The sequence below is a fragment of the Scyliorhinus torazame genome, chromosome 18, assembly GCF_047496885.1.
Source record: "Scyliorhinus torazame isolate Kashiwa2021f chromosome 18, sScyTor2.1, whole genome shotgun sequence".
In the NCBI taxonomy this organism is placed as follows: domain Eukaryota; kingdom Metazoa; phylum Chordata; class Chondrichthyes; order Carcharhiniformes; family Scyliorhinidae; genus Scyliorhinus; species Scyliorhinus torazame.
In genome coordinates, this window is record NC_092724.1 from 30,168,312 (window position 1) to 30,195,256 (window position 26,945).

Genomic DNA, 26,945 nt, shown 5'->3' on the forward strand with positions numbered 1-26,945 from the left:
GTAGTTGAAGGTGGAGAGCTCGATCCTCCACCTTAAGATCTTGTCGTTTTTGATTTTGCCCCTCTGTGCATTATCGAACATGAAGGCTACCGACCGTTGGTCCGTGAGGAGAGTGAATCTCCTGCCGGCCAGGTAATGCCTCCAATGTCGCACAGCTTCCACTATAGCTTAGGCTTCCTTTTCCACTGAGGAGTGGCGGATTTCTGAAGCGTGGAGGGTTCGGGAGAAAAAGGCCACGGGTCTGCCCGCTTGGTTAAGGGTGGCCGCTAGAGCTACGTCGGAGGCGTCGCTCTCGACCTGGAAGGGGAGGGACTCGTCGATGGCGCGCATCGTGGCCTTTGCGATATCCGCTTTGATGCGGCTGAAGGCCTGGCAAGCCTCTGTCGACAGAGGGAAGGTCGTGGTCTGTATTAGGGGGCGGGCCTTGTCTGCGTACTGGGGGACCCACTGGGCGTAGTATGAAAAAAAACCCAGGCAGCGTTTCAGGGCTTTTGAGCAGTGCGGGAGGGGAAATTCCATGAGGGCGCGCATACGTTCGGGGTCGGGGCCTATTATCCCATTGCGCACTACGTAGCCCAGGATGGCTAGCCGGTTGGTGCTAAAAACGCACTTGTCCTCGTTGTACGTGAGGTTCAAGGCTTTAGCGGTCTGGAGGAATTTTTGGAGGTTGGCGTCGTGGTCCTGCTGATCGTGGCCGCAGATGGTTACATTGTCGAGATACGGGAACGTGGCCCGCAACCCGTGTTGATCAACCATTCGGTCCATCTCTTGTTGGAAGACCGAGACCCCATTTGTGACGCCAAATGGGACCCTTAGGAAATGGTATAATCGCCCGTCTGCCTCGAAGGCTGTGTACTTGCGGTCACTTGGGCGGATGGGGAGCTGATGGTAGGTGGACTTGAGGTCCACGGTGGAGAAGACTTTATATTGGGCAATCCGATTGACCATGTCGGATATGCGGGGGAGAGGGTAAACGTCTAGTTGTGTGTACCTGTTGATGGTCTGGCTATAGTCTATGACCATCCTTTGCTTCTCCCCTGTCTTTACTACTACCACCTGTGCTCCCCAGGGACTATTGCTGGCCTGGATTATGCCTTCCTTTAGTAGCCGCTGGACTTCGGACCGAATGAAGGTCCGGTCCTGGGCGCTGTACCGTCTGCTCCTAGTGGCGACGGGTTTGCAATCCGGGGTGAGGTTTGCAAACAAGGACGGGGGTTGCACCTTGAGGGTTGCGAGGCCGCAGATAGTGAGTGGGGGTATTGGGCCGCCGAATTTGAAGGTAAGGCTCTGTAGATTGCACTGGAAGTCTAATCCCAGTGATGTGGGGGCGCAGAGTTGGGGAAGGACGTAGAGCCTGTAGTTTTTGAACTCCCTCCCCTGCACCGTTAGGGTAACTATGCAGAAGCCTTTGATCTGTACGGAGTGGGATCCTGCAGCAAGGGAAATCTTTTGTGCGCTGGGATGGGTGGTCAAAGAACAGCGTCTTACCATGTCGGGGTGGATAAAGCTCTCCGTGCTCCTGGAGTCGACTAGGCATGGTGTCTCGTGCCCGTTTATCAGCACCGTTGTCGTCGTCGTCTGGAGTGTCTGGGGCCGAGCTTGGTCCAGCGTTATTGAAGCGAGACGTGGTTGTAGTAGTTGAGCGTCTTCTTCGAACCACGTGGAGCCGTCGACACTGGGGTGCGTTGTTGCCGTCCAAGATGGCGTCGGGGTTGAACAAAATGGCTGCCCCCATGCATCGCACATGGCTGGGGGGTCACAAGATGGCGGCGGGGGTGGACAAAATGGCCGCCCCCCATGCATCGTACAGGTCTGGGGTGGTCAAAGACGGCGGCGCCCTTCCTCCCCTCATGGTGGCGGGGACCCAAAATGGCTGCGCCTGCGGGTTGCACATGGGGCGCTGGGGGGGTTGGGGAGCGTTAGGAACGCGCTGGGCTCCCTCATCTCTGGGGACAGCGGTGGTCGGGACCCAAATTGGTAGCGCCGGCGGGTCATTCATGGGGCGTGGGGGGGGGGTTGGGGAGCGTAAGCGGCGTGCAGGGTTCCCTGTTCTCCCGGGACAGCGGCGACCTCGCGGGACCGGCACACAACCGCGAAATGGCCCTTTTTTCCGCAGCTCTTGCAGATCGCTGCGCGGGCCGGGCAGCACTGCCGGGGGTGTTTCGCCTGGCCGCAGAAATAGCAGCGGGCGCCCCCGGTGCGACCTGGTGTTTGGACCGCGCAAGCCTGTGGGGTGTCCGGGGGGGGGGGGTGGTTTGCGACGGGTAAGTACGGAGCCCAATGGGCTGCCGCGCGGTCGGGGCCGTCGGCGCGGGTATTTCGCGCGGCCACGTCTAGGGAGGCTGGTAGGGCCCGTGCCTCTGAGAGTCCTAGCGACTCTTTTTCTAGAAGTCTTTGGCGGATTTGGGAGGAGTTCATAGCTGCCACAAAAGCATCGCGCATTAACATGTCCGTGTGTTCATTTGCGTTCACCGACGGGCAGCTGCAGGCTCGTCCCAAAATTAGTAGCGCGGCGTAGAATTCATCTATCGATTCTCCGGGACTTTGCCGTCTCGTTGCGAGTTGATAGCGAGCGTAGATCTGGTTTACTGGGCGGACATAGAAACTTTTTAGTGCTGCAAACGCCGTCTGGAAATCCTCTGCGTCTTCGATGAAAGAGAAAATCTCCGTGCTTAACCTCGAGTGCAGGACCTGTAGTTTTTGGTCTTCTGTGACCCGGCCGGTGGCCGTTCTGAGGTAGGCCTCAAAACAAGTCTGCCAGTGCTTGAAAGCTGCTGCCGCGTTCACTGCGTGGGGGCTGATCCTCAGGCATTCCGGGATGATCCTGAGCTCCATAGTCCTTTTTAGTCACGCTTAATAAATTGTAGCGCACAAAGACTCCGAGAGACGAATAGAGTGAAGTGGATGAGGCTTTATTAAGCTGACTGTTTCCCCCGCAGTTCGGTAGTAGACTGCCTGCGGGGGAGGACTCCAGGTACTTATACTCCGCCTTCAGGGCGGAGCTAGAGGTCAACGTCCAACCAGGACCCGGGATCTGTCAGCCAATGACATCATGGCTTCACAGTCCCACATGACCCCTAATGCAAACTACCACAAAGAGTGAGCGAAAGTAGGAGACAATGAAGTAGCGATAAAAAGCCTATTAACACTATAGCCGGAATTTTCCAACCCCCATCCATAAATTTGTGGATGATACAAAACTTGTAAGTGTTGTGAAATGTGAGGAGGTTAGTGTAACTTCAGAAGGGCGTAGACCTGTTGATGGAATGGGTGGAGAAATGGTTGATGAAACGTAATGCAGAGAAGTGTATTCATTTTGGTAGAAAGAATGTGAAACGACGACACAAAATAAAGGGTACAATTCTAAACGGAGTGCAGGAGCTGAATAACTGGGGGTAGATGAGCATCAATCATTGAAGGTGGCATGACAGGATCAACAAGCAATTAACAAAGCATAAATAATTCTTGACTTTATTAATAGAGCACGGAGCACAAAAGCAAGGAAGTTATGTTAAACTTGCATAAAACACAGTTCGCCGGACCTGGAATACTGCCCATGGGCACCACATTTCAGGAGAGATGTAAAGGCATTAGAGAGAGTGCAGAAAAGATTTAGGAGAAAAGTTCCAGCGATGAAGAACATAAGAACTAGGAGCAGGAGTAGGCCCCTCGAGCCTGCTCTGCCATTCAATAAGATCATGGCTGATCTTTTTGTGGACTCAGCTCCACTAACCCGACCGCTCATCATAACCTTTAGTTCCTTTACTGTTCAAAAATGTATCTATCTTTGCCTTAAAAACATTCAACAAGGTAGCCTCAACTGCTTCACTGGGCAGAGAATTTCACAGATTCACAAGCCTTTGGGTGAAGAAGTTCCTTCTCAACTCAGTCCTAAATCTGCTCCCCCTTATTTTAAAGCTATTCCTCCTAATTCTATTTTCACTCGCCAGTGGAAACAACTTCCCTGCTTCTATCTTACCTATTCCCTTCATAATTTTGTATATTTCTATAAGATTCTCTTCATTCTTCTAAATTCAAATGAGTATATTCCCAGTCTACTCAGTCTCTCCTCATAAACCAATCCTCTCAACTCCGGAATCAACCAAGTGAATCTCCTCTGCACCCTCTCCAGTGCCAGTACATCCTTTTCTCAAGTAAGGAGACCAAAACTGTGCACAGTGCTCCAGGTGTGGCCTCACCAGCACCCTGATTTGATTTGATTTGATTTATTATTGTCAAATGTATTAGTATACAGTGAAAAATATTGTTTCTTGCATGCAATACAGACAACGTACATAGGGAAGGAAGGAGAGACTACAAAATGTAATGTTACGGTCATTACTAGGATGTAGAGAAAAGATCAACTTAATATGAGGTAGGTCCATTCAAAAGTCTGATGGCAGCAGGGAAGAAGCTGTTCTTGAGTCAGTTGGTACATGACCTCAAACTTTTGTATCTTTTTCCTGACGGAAGAAGGTGGAAGAGAGTATGTCCGGGGTGCGTGGGGTCCTTAATTATGCTGGTTGCCTTTCCGAGGCAGCGGGAATTGTAGAGTCAATGGATGGGAGACTGATTTGTGTGATGGACTGGGCTACATTCACGACATTTTGTAGTTTCCTGCGGTCTTGGGCAGAGCAGGAACCATACCAAGCTGTGATAAAACCAGAAAGAATGCTTTCAATGGTGCATCTGTAAAAGTTGGTGAGAGTCGTAGCTGACATGCCAAATTTCCTTCGTCTTCTGAGACAGCTGCAACATAACCTCTCTGTTTTTAAACTCTATCCCTCTAGCAATGAAGGACAAAATTCCATTTGCCTTCTTAATAAACCAACTTTTGCCATTAAGAATTTAAGTTACGTAGATAGTCTGGCGAAGTTGGGACTGTTTCCCTGGGAAGTGAGAAGGCTGGGAAGAGATTTCAAGATCATGAAGGGTCTGACAGAGTAGATAGGGAAAAACAGCTCCCATTGGTGGAAGGATCAAGATCCAAACGGCACAGATTGAAGAAGCAATGGTAACGCGAGGAGAAACATTTTTATTCAGCAAGTCATGAGGGTCTGGAATGCAGTGACTCAGAGTGTGGTAAAGCAGATTCAATTGAAGCATTCAGAAGAGGGAATTGGAGTATTATTTGCAAAGGATGAAGGTGCAGGGCTATGGGGAGAAGGCACTAGGTGAATTGCTCCTTCAGAGAGCTGGCACAGATATAATGGGTCCAGAGGCCTCCAGAAGTGCGGCAGTAATTCTGTGATTCTATGAAAATGATGGAGCCGAGTAAAGGTCTTCCATTATCAAATGAATGGTGTCATAGCCATGCTTAGTTAGTTGTCCCTTACTCACTCACATACGAATTAGGAGCAGGAGTAGGCCACTCGGCCCCCCAAGCCTGCTACACCATTCAATAAGATTGCAACCTCAGCCAACATTATTGCCTATCCACTGATAATCTTTCCCCCGCTTGTTAATCAAGAATCTATCTAGCTCGGCATTAAATGTAGTCAAAAACTCTGCTTCCACTGACTTTTGAGGGAGAGACTGTCAGAGACTCACGACCCTTTGAGAGAAAATATTTCTCCTCATCTCAGTCTTAAATTTGCGACCTCTTAATTTTTCATTAGTTCACACATGACAATGAAGCGGAACTAGCACAAATTTATGAGAACAAGCCATACACATATCAGATCACAAGACACAGATAGGACCAGTAGTGACAATTGGAGAAATTGAAATTTCCCAAATGACTTCTACCAAACATATTTGTCTTGGTATTTACTGAATATTGGACACTTTCAAATCTTCAGCTTCCAACAAAACATGGGGCGGGATTCTCCGAGCCTCCGCGCCGAAACCGCGATCGACGCGGGGCGGAGAATGGGCGTTGCCGCTGAAATCTGGCGTGACGCTGCTCCCGCGATTCTCCGGTCCCCGTGCGGTCTACACGGTGTGGGTAGGGGGCCATTGACAGAGGCCCCCGCGACGATTATCTGAGGACAACTGGTTGAGTTCCCGACGGCATGTTTCAAACCACGTTTTGCCTGTCGGGAAGGGCCGGTGGCGGCTGTGGACTCAGTCTGCAGTTTCCCTGGTGGGGGGGAGGGGAGATCCTCCACTGGCGCGGGCCTCACAGACGGTCAGGCAAGCGATCGGGTGGCACCTATCCGTGAGCGCACGCGATCTCGGGGGTACCTACTTCGTCCATCATGGTCCGCGCTGTAAGTCCGCCATGTCGTACGGGGCAGCCGCCGCAAGGCCCCGTATCCACAGCTAGAGCTGCGAGGAGCACTCCGGGGCCCTGCCAGCCCCCTGTAAATTGGAGAATCAATCTAGAATTTCTTAAGGAAAGTCCAGAGTGAAACACCCGCGTTTTGATGCTGGCATAGAGACATAGCCCCATTATTGGAGAATCCCGTCCATGATATCTACCATGATCAAACATTCACACTCTGCAGCTAAAAAGTAGAAAGACTTGCAGTTATATAGCACCTTTCACAACAGCAATTTATTGCTAACTATCGCATCCATGCAGTTACCCAAATATCTAAATGAATGCAGCAAGATTCAAACAATTTGGGCTAAGATTTTTGTCTGTTGATTATGAATGGGAAATAAATGTAGCCTCAGGACAACAAGAGAAGTGATTTTCTCATTTTGAGACAAAGTGCAGTGGATTCGTTGCCGCCTGTCCTGCTGACCACCGCGCCAGATTCAGCACTTGGAAACCTAATTAATTATGCATAGGTGAGTGCCCCTCTCACTCTCCTGGCCCTCATCAGACCTCCCTCAGCTGACGGGTTTGAAGGTTCCGGCGCCATATTTAAACATGGGTCCAGCACACTCATATCACTCTCTCCAGCCCACCTGTCTACACCATACCTTGAAGGATGTCAGCAACGCAGAGGAGGAAAAGTCTTTCAACCTCAAGATGAAGTCTGTTCAATGATTCAACCACCTCCACCGCACCCCCTCCCCCCGCACCCCTCCCCCCCTCCCCCTACACCTGCAAAGCCTCCATTCCCATATTGTATCTCTACTCACCACCCCTGCAGTTTCCTTCCATGCTCTCCCAGTAAACAATGTTTTATCTGTTTGACCCCCCTTGTTTATGAGCTTTTCAATTAGCCTTGAAGGGGTCCAGCTGCCTTCCCATCCCTCTGTCTTCCATTGTTCTTCATCCTCATCCACCACCTTGACCGCCTGCCTGCCATTGTGAGCCCTCACCCTACCCCGCCCCCTTTCACAGCCCTCCTTTCACATTGCCCTCCCCTTATCTTTGTCAGGCCACCTCCCGCCAGCCCCAGCCAGAATACTGAACTGAAACAGTGACAGCGGCACGGTGCTGTCCATGAAGATGGAAGACAGAAACTAGAACCTGACGGAGTAACGTACAGCGCATCAGCGATAGCGCAGCGCTGTGCAGAAAGGTTTTGTTGCACTCACCTCAAAGTCTCTTGCCAATTATGGGCGACCTTGTGAATGCCATTCTTCAGCAACTGGGTTTGACACCAACGCGATTTCCTGCTCGCATGGCGCAAGATTAGAAGACCTGATGGGATTCCAGCGGGCAGCTGTTTTAATGAGCATTCATGAGTTGCAAATGGAATTTGCGCCACCTACCAGCAGGATGACTGATCCGCCATTGACCCGCCGTCGGGAGAATTGCAACAGGATTTTATGCCGGAGGTTTTCCAACTTTTTGGCTGTCGGCACATTCTCCGCCCCCGCCCACCACCAACCCAATGGGTTGGGAGAATTGCGCTCGATACTGCTTGCTGTGCTTGTGGTATGTTGGGGTGAAGGTAGGGTGAAGATAAGTGAGGACTGTGCCATGTTGTTAGGTCAAATGGGTAACTGGAATCAACTGATGTCACACTCATAACCCTTTTTGTTATTTCTAATATGTCTCATATGGCAGCACAGTAGCATAGTGGTGTTATGGGACAGGGTTTAGAGAACCCCAAAGTGTATCATGGCGTTCACCTGACCCACAACTTTTAATAGATTGTGGTATGGGGAGCACACGGCCCACTCTACAGGTGTGGTACAGCAGAAATGGAAAAGTATTTTTTAAAGCAAAACAATGTTTATTCAATGAACTCAAGTTAACTTTTTTAAAACAAAGAGTGAACATCTTAGCAACCATTAATTCAAATACATCCCCCAAAGAGTACAACACTAAGTGATGCTTACGCTGTCCTTTTAACATCCAGAAGACTTACAAAAAACATAACCTTTAACAGAAGCACATCAGGTTAAAGTCATTACTGAAAACATTTATAATTCTGAATTCACCAAATGATCAAGAGATAGTCTTTTCATGTCAGAGAGATCAACAGTACACCTGCTCTGTCTGGCTTCAGCTCCAACACTGAAAATGAAACTAAAACACACCCTGCGGCAAACAGCCTAAAACGAAAGTAAAAAGCTGACAGACAGCCCAGCTCCACCCACACTCTGACATCACTGTAGTAATATGAGCAGCCAAACATTTCTTAAAGCGACATTCTCATGACAGTGGCTAGCACAGTTTCTTCACAGCTCCAGGGTCCCAGATTTGATTCCTGGCTTGGGTCACTGTCTGTGTAGAGCCTGCACGCTCTCCCTGTGTGTGCGTGGGTTTTCTCCGGGTCCTCCGGTTTCCTCCCACAGTCCAAAGATGTGCAGGTTACGTGGTTTGGCCATTCTAAAATTGCCTTTGGTGTCCAAATAGGTTAGATTGGGTTATGGGGATAAAGGGGACAGGGTAGAGGTGTGAGGTGTGTTCTTTCCAAGGGCCGGTGCAGACTCGATGGGCTGAATGGTCTCCTTCTGCACTGTAAATTCTATGATTCTATGTTGGATTTCTCAATGCAACGTTACCAGGTTGCAAGCTGATATATCTACACATCTGACTGTAGTGTCATAACAACATTTTTTTATCCCTCCAATTTGTCAAACCAGTAATATAAATAGATTTACAGGGCCCAGTGAAACAATGGCAAAACATTGATTGGAATGGATAGCAATATAAACCCCTCCCCCACCACGGTAGAGACTAAGAGCTTACATTTTGAATTTCAGCTTTTCTCTTTGTACAAAATCATGTTAATGTATTGAGAAGAACCCTTGTGAAATTATGATTTGCCACATTGTCGCACAAATGATTAACATTATTGTGGCATTCCTCTGCCTGCTGGTTCAACTGAAGCGTTGGTCATTTGAAATAAACGAGTGAGTGAAACAGTGAACGGAAGAAAGTCACTCTAATGCATTCAATGCTCACACATTGATGGAGCTAGCAATGACTCCTGGGATGAATATCGTGAAGAAGCCAAATGGCTGAACGGCGATAATGAACACTCTTGTCACGTGTTCATCGGGGCTCACAGCATCGGTAAAAAACGGAAACATATCCCCACAATTCACTCCTGTTCTAACCCTGCCTCAAAATGCTTACTTGCACGCTGCAGTACTTTATATTGATTTTGGCTCCCCCTCCGCACCCCCCCCCCCCCCTCCCACCCTTTTCAGGCAGTTTCTTTGTGTGAAGCTCCTCGAGCAAAACTGCCACTCACTGCAGAGCAATGGCTGCATTTCCATTTTCCTGAAAAGCCAAACATTTCTGTTGCTGGTGTCATTCTTGAAACTGGTCCCCCCACCTACGCCCCTCCCACCCTCTCCCCCTCTCCTCTCCAGCCCACCCCCAACCACTTACTGAATCTCCAAGCTGCTGTCCATTACCACACGCTTTAACAAAATAAATACCCCTTGGTATCCTTAGAACCTGCATTGGCTGCAAGCCAACCGCTCCAGAGTCCTTCATATTCTACCTATTGTTTTCTGAAATTATGCCCATTCAACACCATTAACGCTTTATTCCAAACTTCCGTACAGTTGTGATTTAAATCCCTCGGGGCTGGTTTAGCACAGGGCTAAATAGCTGGCTTTTAAAGCAGACCATGGCAGGCCAGCAGCGCGGGTTCAATTCCCGTACCAGCCTCCCCGAACAGGTGCCGGAATGTGGATACTAGGGGCTTTTCACAGTAACTTCATTTGAAGCCTACTTGTGACAATAAGCGATTTTCATTTCATTTTCATCCTTCCGATTAATTCACTCCCCTGTTTCCCTCGTGGCATGGAGAACCAGAAGATTCTCGGTCTGCTGCATCCTCCCAACCAACATTATTTTCATATGATCCTATTAGAGCTGGAGAGATATAATCAAAATCCTATAGGGTGCACCATTTGTGTGATAGGATTCAATAAGATTAACTGATGGATTCAATCAGAATTAGGAGGCTGTATAATTTGCTATATATTATCTGTTAGGACTGCTTTTTTGTAATGGTTGATTTATAATTTAAGGGGTCGCTACTACGCATCTATAAAAGTGCGCTTAACTCTTTGATTGCTGAAAGCTTTGGTAGTTTTCAAACTTTAATTTCATTTTCAACCATTTATGGCTGGTATTTGAACTCTGCATTGTGTTGTACATTGTTAAATATAATCCATTTGTTAGATGAGCAAGAAAACAAATTTTCATTTGAAGCTATGGTTGCATTGTGGTGTTTCCCCCCTCCCTTTCAGGCACTTTCTATCCAAAAAGGCATTCCTGTGGGAACCGGTGGGAGAGGAATTTGAGTGATAGGTAGCTCTGGGACTTCAAGCTGGAATATCCAAGTCGGAAACAGGCAGAGCTGTGTTCCTGGAATTCCCAAACGGTTCAGATATCCAGCTGCAACATTCCTTGGTATGTATTCTTACAGTACACAGGCTGATCCACAAGATGCCTTTGTCCAAAGCAGCAGCCAACCCTGATACACATTGACGTAGGAACATAGGAATTAGGAGAAGTAGGCAATTCAGCCCTTCGAGCCTGCTCCACCATTCAATCTGATCATGGCTGACCTCTTCCTGGTCTCAAATGCACCTCCCCACCTGTTCCCCATATCCCTTTAACCCATCTTTTTATCAGAAATATATCTATCTCCTTCATGAAACCATTTAATGATTCCAATTAAATCAAAGTGCCTCCTCGTCTCAGTTCTAAATCTACCGCCTCTCAACCTCATTCTAGACAGAACACGTTAATATCACAAACCTTTCAGAGCGAACTTCGAATGGTTTGCTTATTATCTTAGGAGTTGAGTTGTATTATTTGGCATGCCTCATTATGTTGGTTTGCTTCAATTTCCAGCAACTGCTTCAGCTTACACCTCCCCCAGGAAGCAGAACACACACAGGCCTGTTTGTACCTCCCTCCATTGGCATGTTTGAGCGTGTGGTAAACCACTGTGTTCTGATATTAGTGGTTGTACGATAGAACCTGCACTGCAGGTTCACCTGGGGCCCTGCATGCTAGCTCCGCCCAGGAGCCGGGTTATAAATATGCGTGGCCTCCAGCTCGCAGTCATTTCGTCAGCTGCTGTGGGAGGCCACACATCTGATACTAATAAAGCCTCAGTTTGGATTCAACTTCGTCTCCAGTCAAATTGATCGTGCCTCAATTTATTAGTATCAGATTCAGAAGATGGACCTCCGGATTAAACCAGATCGCCTGCAGCTGGATCCACACGCAAGCGATGCCAGAAAGGACTTCCAGCACTGGCTAGCTTGTTTTGAAGCGAATATCAACGCGGCGCCAACCCCTGTTTCAGAGGCTCAGAAGATTCAAATCTTGTACTCCAGACTCAGCTCCAAAGTCTTCCCGCTGATCCAGGATGCGCCCAATTACGCTGATGCCATGACTTGACTCAAAGAAAATTATGAGCAGAAGACGAACACGCTCTTCGCCAGACACGCGCTCGCAACGCAGCGCCAGACACCACGTACTCAACTACCTGGTGAGTCAATCGAGGATTTCTGGAGGGCCCTGATCCCACTAGTTTGGGACTGTGACTGCCAGGACGTTACAGCTAAGGAAAACTCAGATCTCGTTACGCAGGACGCTTTTGTAACTGGGACTGGGTCTGATGTTATCAGGCAGCGGCTCCTAGAAGGGGCCACGTGACCTCGCAGTGACTAAAACACTCGCGCTTTCCATGACGGTCGCCCTGTGCAATGTCCAGTCCTACGCCCCCAACCATGCGGCCCACTCCTCCTTCGCTTCATGGGCCCCACAGGCAGCCGCCCCAGCGGGGGCGCTACCCACCCAATACGCCTGCACTACGCGCCAGCCAGTGATCTCCGGGGGCCCCCGATGCTATTTTTGCAGCCAGCAAAAACACCCCCGCCAACGCTGACCGGCCCGCGCTGCCCTTTGTAAGGCCTGCGGGAAGAAGGGCCACTTCGCAGTGGTGTGCCAGGCCCGTTCAGTGGCCGCGGTCGCCCCACCCCCCCGGTCACGGACAATGGGCGCCACTATCCTCCTCTCATCCACAGGCCATGTGCAACCAATGGGCGCCGCCATCTTCCCCCCCGCACAACACATGCGTTTCATGGGCGCCGCCATCTTGCTCCACCCCCGCAACGTGCGTTCCATGGGCGCTGCCATTTTGTAATCCCCAGGACCTCCAGGCGCCGCCATCTTGTCCACCCCGCAGCACATGGATACCAATGGCGTTTCAGGACCCCAACTCAACGGCCGCCTCACTACCCGACGATCAACCACGGCTCCCATCCATGGCAATCGATTAGTCCTGACCACATACTCCTGACCAATGCATCCACCAGCGTGAAAGTCAATGGCCATGTGACCTCCTGCCTACTGGACTCCGGGAGCACTGAGAGCTTTGTACACCTGAATACGGAGGAGGGGAGGGGGCGGATGAGAATACTGCTCCCTTAAGGTACACCCTACCAATCAAAGTATCTCCCTGGCCTCCGGATCCCATCGCATAGCGATCCGGAGGTACTGCACGGTCACGCTCACAGTCCAAGGCGTAGAGTTCCACGGCTTTCACCTCTACGTCCTCCCTAACCTCTGTGCTGCACTTATCCTTGGCCTGGACTTCCAGTGCAATCTCCAGAGCATGACCCTTAAATTCGGCGGACCCTTACCACCCCTCACTGTGTGCGGCCTCGCGACCTTAAAGGTCGATCCTCCTTCCCTCTTTGCCAATCTAACTCCAGATTGCAAACCCGTCGCCACCAGGAGCAGACAGTACAGCACCCAGGATAAGGCCTTCATCAGGTCCGAGGTCCAGCGGTTGCTTCGGGAGGGAGTCATCGAGGCCAGCAACAGCCCCTGGAGAGCTCAGCTGGTAGTGGTTAAGTCTGGGGAGAAAACCCGAATGGTCGTGGACTACAGCCAGACCATCAACAGGTACACGCAGCTTGACGCGTACCCCCTCCCACGCATATCTGACATGGTTAAACAGATTGCACAGTACCGGGTCTTCTCAACGATGGACCTGAAATCCGCTTACCACCAGCTCCCCATCCATAAATTGGACCGGCTATACACCGCCTTCGAGGCAGACGGCTGGCTATATCACTTCCTTAGGGTCCCCTTCAGCGTCACCAATGGGGTTTTGGTCTTCCAAAGGGAGATGGACCGAATGGTCAACCGGTACGGCTTGCGGGCCATGTTTCCATATCTAGACAATGTGACCATCTGCGGCCATGATCAGCAGGACCACGATGCCAACCTCGCTAAATTTCTCCGCACCGCCACTCTCCTCAACCTCACGTATAACAAGGAGAAGTGTGTGTTCCGTACAAACCGCTTAGCCATCCTCGGCTACGTGGTCCAGAACAGAGTTCTGGGGCCCGATCCCGACTGCATGCGCCCCCTCATGGAGCTCCCCCTCCCCCACTGCCCCAAGGCCCTCAAACGTTAACTGGGGTTCTTCTCATATTACACGCAGTGGGTCCCAAACTATGCGGACAAGGCCTGCCCACTAATACAGTCCACTCATTTCCCCCTGATGGCCGAGGCCCAACAGGCTTTCGCCCAGATCAGAGCTGATATTGCCAAAGCTGGAATGCACGCTGTAGACAAAACACTTCCTTTCCAAGTAGAAAGCGACGCATCGGACGTCGCCCTTGCCGCCACCCTCAACCAGGCAGGCAGGCCTGTGGCATACTTTTCCCGCACCCACCATGCCTCTGAAATTCGGCACTCATCTGTCGAAAAAGAGGGTCAGGCTATCATTGAGGCTGTGCGACATTGGAGGCATTACCTGGCCGGCAGGAGATTCACTCTCCTCACTGACCAACGGTCGGTAGACTTCATGTTCAACAACACACAGCGGGGCAAGATCAAAAATCATAAAATCTTGCGGTGGAGAATCGAGCTCTCCACCTATAATTACGAGATTAAGTATCTCCCTGGCAAACTAAACGAGTCCCCAGACGCCCTATCCCGAGGTACATGTGCCAGCGCACAGGTAGACCGACTCCAAGCCCTGCACGACTGCCTTTGTCACCCAGGGGTCACTCGGTTGTACCACTTCATTAAGACACATAATTTGCCCTACTCGGTCGAGGAAGTAAGGACGATCACCAAGGACTGCCAGGTCTGTGCGGAGTGCAAGCCGCACTTCTACCAGCCGGACCACGTGCACCTGGTGAAGGCATCCCGCCCCTTTGAACGCCTCAGTGTGGATTTCAAAGGCCCCCTCCCCTCCTCCGATCGACACACATATTTCCTCAGTGTGATCGATGAATACTCCTGGTTTCCCTTCGCCATCCCATGCCCCGACATGACGTCTGCCACCGTCATTAAAGCCCTTAATTCTATCTTCACTCTGTTCGGCTTCCCCGCCTACATCCAGAGTAACAGGGGATCCTCATTCATGAGTGATGAGTTCCTGCTCAGCAGGGGTATCGCCTTCAGCAGAACGACGAGCTACAACCCCCGGGGAAACGGACAGGTAGAAAGGGAGAATGGGACGGTATAGAGGGCCGTCCAGCTGGCCCTGCGGTCCAGAAAGCTCCCGGCCTCCCGCTTGCAAGTGGTCCCCCCTGATGCACTACATTCCATTCGCTCATTACTCTGCACTGCTACTAACAGTGCACCGCATGAACATCTTTATGCCTTCCCCAGGAAGTCCACATCCGGGGTATCGCTCCCAACTTGGCTCACTGCTCCGGGAACCGTGCTTCTCCGTAAACATGTGCGGCTCCCCAAGGTGGATCCGTTGGTGGAAAGGGTGCACCTGCTCCATGCAAACCCACAGTACGCCTACGTGGCGTTCCCCGACGGGCGCTAGGATACCGTCTCCCTCAGGGACCTGGCACCAGCAGGTTCCACCCCCACACCACCCCCGTCGCCCCCGGCGCCACCCTCCCCTCCCCCGCCGCCCCCATCACCCCCCCAGGACTGTCCGTCCTACCCCTGCCCACCCCCGTTGATGAAGAGGATTTCAGCACGCTCCCGGAGTCAACTTCGACCACAACAATACCAACATTGCATCAAAACTTCGTCGATCTCAAAGGACCATCAAGGCGCCGGACCGGCTGAACCTCTGACCGGCCCGCCGGATCACCAGAGACATTTTTTTATTGCTCTGTAAATATTAAAAATTGCTAATTGTATATAGTTATCCACCACCCCCGCCGGACTCAATTTTAACAGGGGGTGAAAGTGGTAAACCACTGTGTTCTGATATTAGAGGTTGTACGGTAGAACCTGCACTACAGGTTCACCTGGGCCCCTGCATGCTAGCTCCGCCCAGGAGCGGGGTTATAAATATGCGTGGTCTCCAGCTTGCAGCCATTTTGTCAGCTGCTGTGGGAGGCCACACATCTGATACTAATAAAGCCTCAGTTTGGATTCAACTTCGTCTCCAGTCAAATTGATCGTGCCTCAGAGCGTGAGGAGGCTCATAAAATGTATCCAGCGGCCTGCCTTGACATTATTCATGGTGGGGTAGGGGGTCGACTTACTTCCCCTTGGATCTGTTGAGGCCCTTAAGTGGCCAATTAAATCCCTCAACCCACCCCCAGTGCTATTTTACTCATGATCGGTAGGGGTGATCAAGCCACGTGGGTAGTCCAGCACGTTTACTGGGCAAACTAAAAACGGGGTGTCCTCCTTGGGGGTGGGGGGGGAGGTTGTGCCATTTGGAAACAGCCACTCTCAGGTCATAACCCTCCCCCCCCACTTTAACCCTCCCTGCCTGACCTCTCAAGCCCAGCCCTCCACTTCCCACATCCCCCTTGCTGAGGCCTGCCGACCAGTCTCATGGATATCCAGGACTTACCCTAAATCCAGCTTCAATGACTTCCTCTTTTTCTGGGACCGGCTGTGGCACCACTCAGACCTGGCTCTGCTGGAGCTACAGAGCTGCTGGCCAATCAAATTAGCTGCCAGCTCTCTAAGGCAGGGCTTCCTCCCCAAATGGGGGTGCAAGTCTTATCCGGAGCCAATTAACACCCTTCCGGGTGTAGAATGGCTGCAGGGCACTTGGCTTTATTGGTGGACAGCCTACTGACTGACATTTTAGTTGGAGGGATGGGAAACACAGCACCCCATAAAATCCACAAACACAATCCCGATAGCCTATATCAGTGCTACCGATGTAGGAATTTCAAATTTCCAGCACACTGGCCACCATCACACATCACACCCTCCCCACCCATTGAAACAAATTTCCCAATGTGCAATGTCCCAGATAATGCTGTCAAAATAGTGGTGGAATTAATGGCACTCACCATTATTGAAACAGGAATGGTGCTGCAACTTTAGGCACGCGATCCAACTAAACGGGAACAAAGTACCATAGCGAGCACACTTAGCCTTGTGTTTCCCGGTCCTTGCAGCGCCGAAAAACACATGGCTATACAACGCCACTCACATTAAATAAGGGGCCTCAGTGGGGAACACGCAGCCCACCCCCCACATAGCAACAGCCGCACAGGGCACCCCAGCCCAATCACCAGCACACATAAAATGTTGATGTGGAGATGCCGGCGTTGGACTGGGGTGAGCACAGTAAGAAGTCTTACAACACCAGGTTAAAGTCCAACAGGTTTGTTTGAAACACTAGCTTTCGGAGCACTGCTAAAGATGGAGCAGTGCTCCAAAAGCTCGTGTTTCAAACAAACCTGTTGGACTTTAACCTGGTGTTGTAAGACATAAAATGTTAGCATAGCACCATGGCAGCACCAGGAGGCACCAGCAGTGCCAAGGTACCATCCTGCCCAAACAGCATGCACCTGGGGGCCACAATCCCCTGGGAGACCCCCACAAGTGCCATTCCATCTGGTTCCCATTAATGGGGAACAGTGCCCACCCGAGGTCTTCATTGCAAAGGAGATAGATCCAAATGCCTCAGGTGCCTCGGGAATCTGCACATTTAGGTGAGACTAGCTGCCTCGCTCTACTGTGCAGATTTGCAGTTTCAGGGGTTATTTCTGATGCTTTACTTTTGTAAATCGTATCTGGTCTACACAAATTTGTTTATTGTGTATTGTATAAAATGAAAAACTTTAATAAAAACATTTTTAAAAAAAGGCAGATTTGCTAAAAAGTGATTGCAACATCTAAAATGACCTCGCGAGGCATTGCGAGCTGGGTAGATCCCGGGAGCGGGGCCTCCCAGTTTTTTTAGGCCATGCAGCGCCAAGGCGAGCTGCCTTTTGGGCACAGCATGGCCATTGGATCGCGCCCTAAGTGTTAGTACATGTTAGCACCCGAAGGTTGCTGTCCTAGTTGAATGACTCCTCCATTACCTTTGCAAAAACCCATTAGCCAAGGGCGTGAATCACATAATGGCTGTAAAATATTGTAATATCGTGAGAGGCTAAAAACATAATTTGTGCCGGCGAGATTTCAGATCACAATCTTCCCACACCCTCCCTGATGACGTGATCAGGTTTACGCCCAGGAAGGGCATAGGTAGCAGATGAGGAATATATCAGCCATGATAGAATGGCGGAGCAGACTCAATGGGCCGAATGGCCTAATTCAGCTCCGATATCATGTCATATATATATATTTTATAAGGGATCAAACATGCTTTGCATCAATTTGAATGCATTATAATGTAATTAGTAAGATTAAAGTCGAATCTTCAGACCTTATTGAATCTTCCCACCCACCAGGCATGATGCCACATGGGCACAAATTACTGCTGCTTTTTAAAAACAGGAACCAGGTGCCATGACCTCCGAGAGGGAGGAAGGAGGGCAGCAGCCCTCTCCACCTAACAACAGGGAGTCCAGGGAGACAGAGCCCACTGACCAGCTCCAGGGTGCGGGGGCATTCAGGGGTTTCCAGGAAGGGGGGGGGGGGTCGCGGCTGTTGAGCATGGTCCTGAAGCCTGCTCACTGTGTTTTTTATTTCATTGAATTTACAGTGCAGAAGGAGGCCATTCGGCCCATCGAGTCTGCACCGGCTCTTGGAAAGAGCACCCTACCCAAGGTCCACACCTCCACCCTATCCCCATAACCCAGTAACCCCACCCAACACTAAGGGCAATTTATCATGGCCAATCCACCTAACCTGCACATCTTCTTGTTTAATAAGTTCTTAGAGTGCTGAGTTAGTCAGTTGATTGTGACATGGCCGTATGGTGCGCCTGTGGGTGCAGGGCACCTGAGATGGGGGAAGTGGGGGGGGGGGGGGGAGGGGAATGGAGAGTGTGATGAGAGTGAAGGAGGTGGGCCAAATGGGTTGGGTGGATGGGACCCTGAAAGAGAAGGCAACACAGACTGTGGCAAGCACCTGATCATTAACATTCAAGGAAGGCAATCTGCCAACACTACCTGGTCTGACCAGCGTGTCATTCTTAAATCCCGATTAGGAATGGGTGATGAATATTCCCTTGCCAGAATCACCCATGTACGAAAATGTGCCAAAATATATACGATGAAGATCCCAACAAAAAGAATGGAGGGTCAAAATGAAAGGTCAAGTTCCCAGCACATTACAGGGAAATATGTAACACAATAGAGCAAAATGGTATCTCCATAATTATTTTTATACATGTCACGCATTTATCACCTACAATATTTGATGAAAAACTACTCCCTGATCTAAAGTGGATTCACAAATAATGAATTTCTAAGGGACTGCAGAGATACAGAATGATTTCCATTATCCACCTCATAAACAGTTATTTATTGAACAATTAATCACGCTGTGCTTAATGTTTCATCTTGTTGGCATTCCTAACTAAAGTATGTTTGTGTTAATATGTTTTTACTTGTATCTTGCCATTATTTATTTTGTTGAGATTTTGCCTTAAATGAAACAAACCCCATATTATCATGATCAAAAAGCAGTGTAATCAAGGCCTGTGATGTGTGAATGACTTTGTTGTCTAGCAGGGAAGAAGTGACTTTGAGGAGTATAATGTTATTTCCATTGTGTTACGTGCTTCTTTGTGTTTTGCTGCAGGCATCTGTTTTTCCTTTTTATTTCCCCCTTTTTTATATTTGAGAGTTTTTAGATGGTTGTTTTTGTATTCTTGTTTTCTGTTCAGGGGCAGGATAATACTCTCAATGATGTGGAACGGGTTACCAGAGTTGTAATGCACACAAACACGCGTTGAAGGTAATGTGACTATCTTTTCCATTCACAAGATATTTTCAAAACTGTGAGTTAGCCAGCATGTTAATATGTATTTTTTTTCAAAAGCTGATACGATATGTGTAGCTGTATGTTTCACTCTCACTTTTCACATATTAAAGACACGTTGCGTAACAGGATATCAATGGTAGCACAGTGGTTAGCACTGTTGCTTCACAGCGCCAGGGTCCCAGGTTCGATTCCAACTTGGGTCACTATCTGTGCGGAGTCTGAACGTTCTCCCTGTATCTGCGTGGGTTTCCTCCGGGTGCTCCAGTTTCCTCCCACAAGTGCTGGAAGACGTGCTTGTTAGGTGAATTGGACATTCTGAATTTTCCCTCGGTGTACCCAAACAGGCGCTGGAGTGTGGCGACTAGGGGCTTTTCACAGTAACTTCATTGCAGTGTTAATCTAAGCTAACTTGTGACAATAAAGAATATTTTTTACTATTTTTAATGTCCATTCCACACAAATACATGTTGATCATAGCCGAGGAATGCCACTAATGTAATCAATTCCCATTCCATACTATTCCTGATTGAACCGATTATTTTTTGTGTGCGACACCTATTTCCATTCGTTTTAAGTCCGTTTGGTAGCCAAATAGTCTAGGGGATTAAGCAAGTTCACATTGTTCGCAATTTCTTGTCCAAGGACATAATTCCAATGCATCCATCATTTTGCCTCCACCTAGGCTACATTACTTCCTTCTCCTCCTTACTTCAGCCCATCCGCTGGTGAAACCCGCATACGTACACCTCATTCCTATTGTTGTATCTCCCAGCTGGCCTCCCGCTCTACAATCCCGTAAACACTAACATATCCAAAAGTCTGTCATGCTTATCCATGCAGATAGGCAGAAACTACACAGAAACAGCCCCCATGTGCGGTACATATACAACATAGAACATACAGCGCAGAAGGAGGCCATTCGGCCCATCGAGTCTGCACCGATCTACTTAAGCCCTCACTTCCACCCTATCCCCAACCCAATAGCCCCTCCTAACCGTTTTGGACACTAATGGCAATTTATTATGGCCAATCCACCTAACCTGCACGTCTTTGGACTGTGAGAGGAAACCGGAGCACCTGGAGGAAACCCATGCAGACACGGGGAGAACGTGCAGACTCCGCACAGACAGTGACCCAGCAGGGAATCGAACCTGTGACTCAGGCGCTGTGAAGCCACAGTGCTAAACACTATGCTACCATGCTGCCCACTATGCTACCATGCTGCCCATATAATGGGTAGATCACCATGCGTTCACATCACAGAAATTCCATGGCTCAAACAATCTGTCTTTATTTTGAAGTAATATTTTACGTCTTAAAAACAAAAATATTAAGAGGACTATCTGGCAACAAAAGATAAGAAATTCCAGCCCCTGTTGGGTGTACGACCGTCATCATGTGGGAACTCTGCGAGAAATCCAGGCAGGAGCACAATGGTTAGCACTGTTGCTTCACGGCGCCAGGGACCTAGGTTCAATTCCTGGCTTGAGTCTCCGTCTGTGCGGAGTCTGCGCATTCTCCCCGTCTCTGAGTGGGTTTCTACTGGGTGCTCCGGTTTCCTCTCCCAAAAGTCGTGCTTGTTAGGTGAATTGGACATTCTGAATTCTCCCTCAGTGTACCCGATTATTATTATTAAAAAGTGTTGATGAGATTCTCCTTCACTATGTCTCTTCCATCTGAACATCTCCCTTCGGCATCTCACCAGTATGCTATCAACAGCATGTACACCTGTATAGAGCAGTCGTACTTACTATACAACAGATGTAATTGGTCCTAAGGGTAACTGATTTTTATGGGATATCTAAGAGAGTCATACCTAGCACAAAGGAAGATGGTTGTGGTTGTTGGAGGTCAGTCATCTCAGCTCCAGGAAATCACTGCAGGAGTTCCTTCCAGGGAGTGTCCTAGGCCCAACCATCATCAGCTGCTTCATCAATGACTTTCCTTCCATCATAAGGTCAGAGATGGAGATGCTTGCTGATGATTGCACAATGTTCAGCACCATTCATGACTCGTCAGAAACTGAAACAGTCCAGCCCAAATGCAGCAAGACCTGGACAATACCAAGGCTTGGGCTAACAAGTGGCAAGTAACATAGGCACCACATAAGTGCCAAACATTGACCATCACCAACAAGAGATTCCCCTTGACATTCAGCATTACCCATCGCTGATTAGCCCGCTATCAATATCCTGGGGGTTACCATTGACCAGTAACTGAACTGGACTAGTCATATAAATACTATGGCTACAAAAACAGGTCAGAGGCTAAGAATCCTGTGATAAATAACTCAACTCCTGACAAAATATGTCCACCAACCACAAGGCACAAGTTGGATTGGATGTGTTTATTGTCACGTGTATCGAGGTGCAGTGAAAAGTATTGTTCTGCGAGCAGCTCAACAGATCATTAAGTACATGAAAAGAAAAGGAAATAAAATAAATTACATAATAGGGCAACACAAGGTAAAGAGAGAAGTTGAAATAATGTTCGTCTCAGAATTAAATTTTAAAAGATTAGAACGATTGTAAGATAAGTTAAAAGAGGATCTGTTAGGGAGAGCTCTCAGAGAGTCGCCACGCACCGGCGCCACCTTGTGCAGTCAGGAGTGCGATGGAGTACGCTCCACTTGCCTGGGTGGGTGTATCTCCAATAACATTCAAGAAACTTGACACCATCCAGGCAAAGCAGTTTGCTTAATTGGCATCCCATCCACAAACATTCACTCCCTTCACCATGTGGTAGTCACCACGGTTGTATTATATTGTATATGCTGCACTGCATAACGAGGGCATTACGGTAAGGCCCCTGTACTACAGTTAGGGGGGTAGATCCCTGCCTGCTGGCTCCGCCCAGTAGGCGGAGTATAAATGTGTGTGCTCTCCAAACTGCAGTCATTTCGGCAGCAGCTGTAGGAGGCCACACATCTCTGTGTAATAAAGCCTCAATTACTCTCTACTCTCGTCTCGTCGTAATTGATAGTGCATCAATTTATTACACAGAGATTTTACAAAGATGAATCTCCGCATCAAGCCGGATCGCCTGCAGCTGCACCCTCAGGCAGACAACGCCAAAAAGGACTTTGCACATTGGCTAGCTTGCTTTGAAGCATACATCGGATCTGCGACAGACCCAACCCCAGAAGCACAGAAGCTCAGATTCTGTACACGCGGCTGAGCTCCGATGTCTTTCGCCTCATCCAGGACGCGCCTACCTACGCAGAGCCCACGGCGCTACTGAAGGAGAACTACGCTCAGCAGACCAACAAGATCTATGCCAGGCACCTCCTGTCCACGCAGCACTAACTTCCCGGTGAATCTGTGGAGGATTTCTGGCGTGCCCTGCTCGCCCTGGTGAGAGACTGTGATTGCCAGGCCGTTTCGGCCACTGAACATTCCAACCTGTTAATGAGAGACGCGTTCATTCTAACCTGTTAATGAGAGACGCATTCATTACGGGCATAGGGTCGGCCTACATCCGCCAGCGCCTCTTAGAAGGGGCTACGCTTGACCTCGTGGCGACCAAGAAACTAGAACTCTTGCTCACAGTCGCCTCACACAACGTTTAGGCATATACCCCGACCGCACGGCCCACCACTCCTGGGCATCGTAGACCCCATCAGCGACCGCCCCCAGCCAACCCCACGCCTGCACCGCGCGACAGCCAACCAGCCCCGAGAGACCCAAGTGCTACTTCTGCGGACAGACAAAACACCCCCGGCAGCGCTGCCCAACGCAGAGCGCGCTCTGCAAGGCCTGCGGCAAGAAAGGACATTTTGCTGCAGTGTGCCAGGCCTGCTCAATCGCCGCTATTGTCCCTGTACCCCCCGCGTGCGGCCCGTGGGCGCCGGCATCTTGCTTGCCTCACAACCAATGGGCGGAGCCATCTTGCCTGCCCCAGGACACATGCAGCCCGAGGGCACCGCCATCTTACCTGCCTCAGGATTCGTGCGGCCCGTGGGCACCGCCATCTTCCCCGCCTCAGGACCCCTGTCTGTCGGGCACCTCATTGGGCCGCTCATCGCCTGCAACCGCCGACGGCCAGCCACGTCTCGCCTCCGTCACGATCGACCAGTCCGGGCCGCACAACCTCACGACCGCGTCGACAAAGGTGAAGGTCAATGGGCATGAGATATCCTGCCTTCTGGACTCTGGGAGCACGGAGAGCTTCATCCACCCCGATACGGTAAGACGCTGCTCCCTCGCGGCATACCCCATTAACCAAAGAATCTCCCTGGCCTCCAGATCCCACTCCATGGCGATCCAGGGGTACTGCATCCCCACCCTCACCATCCAGGGCGTAGACTTCAGCGGCTTCCGGCGCTACGTCCTCCCCAACCTCTGCCCTGCCTTGCTACTCGGCCTCGACTTACAGTGCAACCTCCAGAGCCGAACCCTGAAATTTGGCGGGTCCCTACCACCCCTTACTGTATGCGGCCTCACGACCCTTAAGGTCGACCCGCCTTCTCTGTTTGCAAACCTCACCCCGGATTGCAAACCCATCGCCACCAGGAGCAGACAGTACAATGCCCAGGACAGGACCTTCATCGGGTCTGAGGTCCAGCGGCTGCTGCGGGAAGGTATCATCGAGGCCAGCAACAACCCCTGGAGAGCTGAAGTGGTAGTGGTGAAATCCGGGGAGAAAAACAGGATGGTCGTTGACTACAGTCAGACCATCAATTGGTACACGCAGCTCGATGCCTACCCCCTCCCACGCATATCTGATATGGTCAATCAGATTGCACAGTACCGGGTCTTCTCGACAGTGGATCTGAAACCTGCCTACCACCAGCTCTCCATTCGCAAGGCGGACCGCCCGTACACCGCGTTTGAAGCGGACGGCCGCCTTTACCATTTCCTTAGGGTTCCCGTCAGCGTCACTAACAGGGTCTCGGTCTTCAACTAGGGGATGGACCGAATGGTTGACCGGTACGGACTGCGGGCCACTTACCCGTACCTGGATAATGTCACCATCTGCGGCCATGACCAGCAGGACCACAATGCTAACCTTTCCAAATTTCTCCACACCGCCACACTCCTCAACCTAATCTACAACAAGGAGAAGTGTGTGTACAGCACGAACCGATTAGCCATCCTCGGCTAGTTGGTTCAGAACGGAGTTCTAGGGCCTGACCCCGATCGAATGCGCCCCTTCATGGATCTCCCCCTTACCCACTGCCCCAAGGCCCTCAAACGATGCCTGGGGTTCTTTTCGTACTACGCCCAGTGGGTCCCTAACTATGCCGACAAGGCCCGCCTACTCATCGACTCCACCGGTTTCCCACTGACGACCAAGGCCCACCAGGCCTTCAACCGTATCAAGGCCGACATCGCCAAGGCCGTGAAGCACGCGGTCGACGAGACGCTCCCCTTCCAAGTCGAGAGCGATGCATCAAACGGCGCTCTGGCCGCCACCCTCAACCAGGCAGGCAGGCCCATGGCATTAATTTCCTGCACCCTCCATGCCTCCGAAATTCGGCACTCCTCTTTCGAAATGGAGGTCCAAGCTATCGTTGAAGCTGTGCGGCACTGGAGGCATTACCTGGCCGGCAGGAGATTCACTCTCCTCACTGACCAATGGTCGGTTGCCTTCATATTTAACAACACACAGCGGGGTAAGATCAAAAATGATAAGATCTTGCGGTGGAGGATCGAGCTCTCCACTTTTAATTACGAGATTTTGTATCGCCCCGATGCCCTGTCCCGAGGTACATGTGCCAGCGCACAAGTGGACCAACTCCAGACCCTGCACGACGATCTCTGTCACCCGCTTTTATCACTTCATTAAGGCCCGCAATCTGCCCTACTCCATCGAGGAAGTCAGGGCTATCACCAGAGACTGCCAGGTCTGTGCGGAGTGTAAACAGCACTTCTACCGGCCAGACCGTGCGTGCCTGGTGAAGGCCTCCCACCCCTTTGAACGCCTCAGCGTGGACTTCAAAGGGCCTCTCCACTCCAACGACCGCAACACGTATTTTCTCAATGTGGTCGACGAATATTCCAGATTCCCCTTTTCCATCCTATGTCCCGATATGACGTCTGCCACCGTCATCAAAGCCCTCAACACCACCTTCGCTCGGTTCGGTTTCCCCGCCTACGGCCACAGCGACCGGGGATCCTCATTTATGAGTGAGGAGCTGCGTCAATACCTGCTCAACTGGAGCATTGCCTCGAGCAGGACGACCAGCTACAACCCTCGGGGAAACGGGCAGGTGTAGCGGGAGAATGGGACGGTCTGGAAGGCTGTCCAGCTGGCCCTACGGTCCAGAAATCTCCCGGCCACCCACTGGCAGGAGGTCCTCCCCGGCGCACTTCACTCCATTCGGTCGTTCCTGTGCACTGCGACTAACGAAACTCCCCATGAACGTCTCCTTGCCTTCCCCAGGAAGTCTACCTCTGGGGTTTCGCTCCCAATGTGGCTGGCAGCTCCAGGACCCGTTCTCCTCCGCAAGCACGTGCGGCTCCAGAAGGTGGACCCGTTGGTTGAGAGGGTACAGCCACTCCACCCAAACCTGCAATACGCCTACGTAGCGTACCCCGACGGCCGCCAAGACACAGTCTCCCTCAGGGACCTGGCACCAGCTGGGTCCACACACCACCCCCCCCTCTGCCCTGGCGCCACCCTCCCTTCCCCCAGCGCATCCCACCACAGCCCCCGCTCCAGGATAATCCGTCCTCCCCTTGGTCCCACCTGGGGATGAAGAGGATGTCGACACGCTCCCGGAGTCGCCGACGACCGAGCCGACGCCTGACTAGTGACCAGCACTGCGGCGCTCTCAACGACGGATCAAGGCGCCCGACCGTCTAAATTTATAACCTTCTCTGAAATTTTAATGACAACCTGTATGTAAATAGTTTTCCACCCCCCCCCCGCTGGACTCATTTTTAACAGGGAGTGAATGTGGTAGTCACCACTGTTGTATTATATTGTATATACTGCATACGAGGGTATTACGGTAATGCCCCTGAACTACAGGTACGGGGGTAGATCCCTGCCTGCTGGCTCCGCCCAGTAGGCAGAGTATAAATGTGTGTTCTCTCCGAACTGCAGCCATTTCGGCAGCAGCTGTAGGAGGCCATGCATCTCTGTGTATAAAGCCTCTACTCTCTACTCTCGTCTCGTCGTAATTGATAGTGCATCACACCACCAACACACAGTAGCAGCACTGCAGGAACTCACCAAGGCGCCTTCAGCAGTTCCTTCTAATTCCACGGCCACTGCCATCCAGAAGGACAGGATCAGCAGGCACAGGGGAAAAGCACCACCTGGAAGTTCCCTTTCAAGCCACTCACCATTCTGACCAGCAATATGTCACCATTCCTTCACTGTCACTGGGTCAAAATCCTGAAGCTTCCTCCCTAACAGCACTGTGGGTTACCTACACCACATGGACTGCAGCGGTTCAAGACGGCAGCTCACCACCATCTTCAGGGCAATTAGGGATGAACAAGAAATGCTGCCCGAGCTAGAGAAGCCCGCGTCCCGTGAATGAATTTAA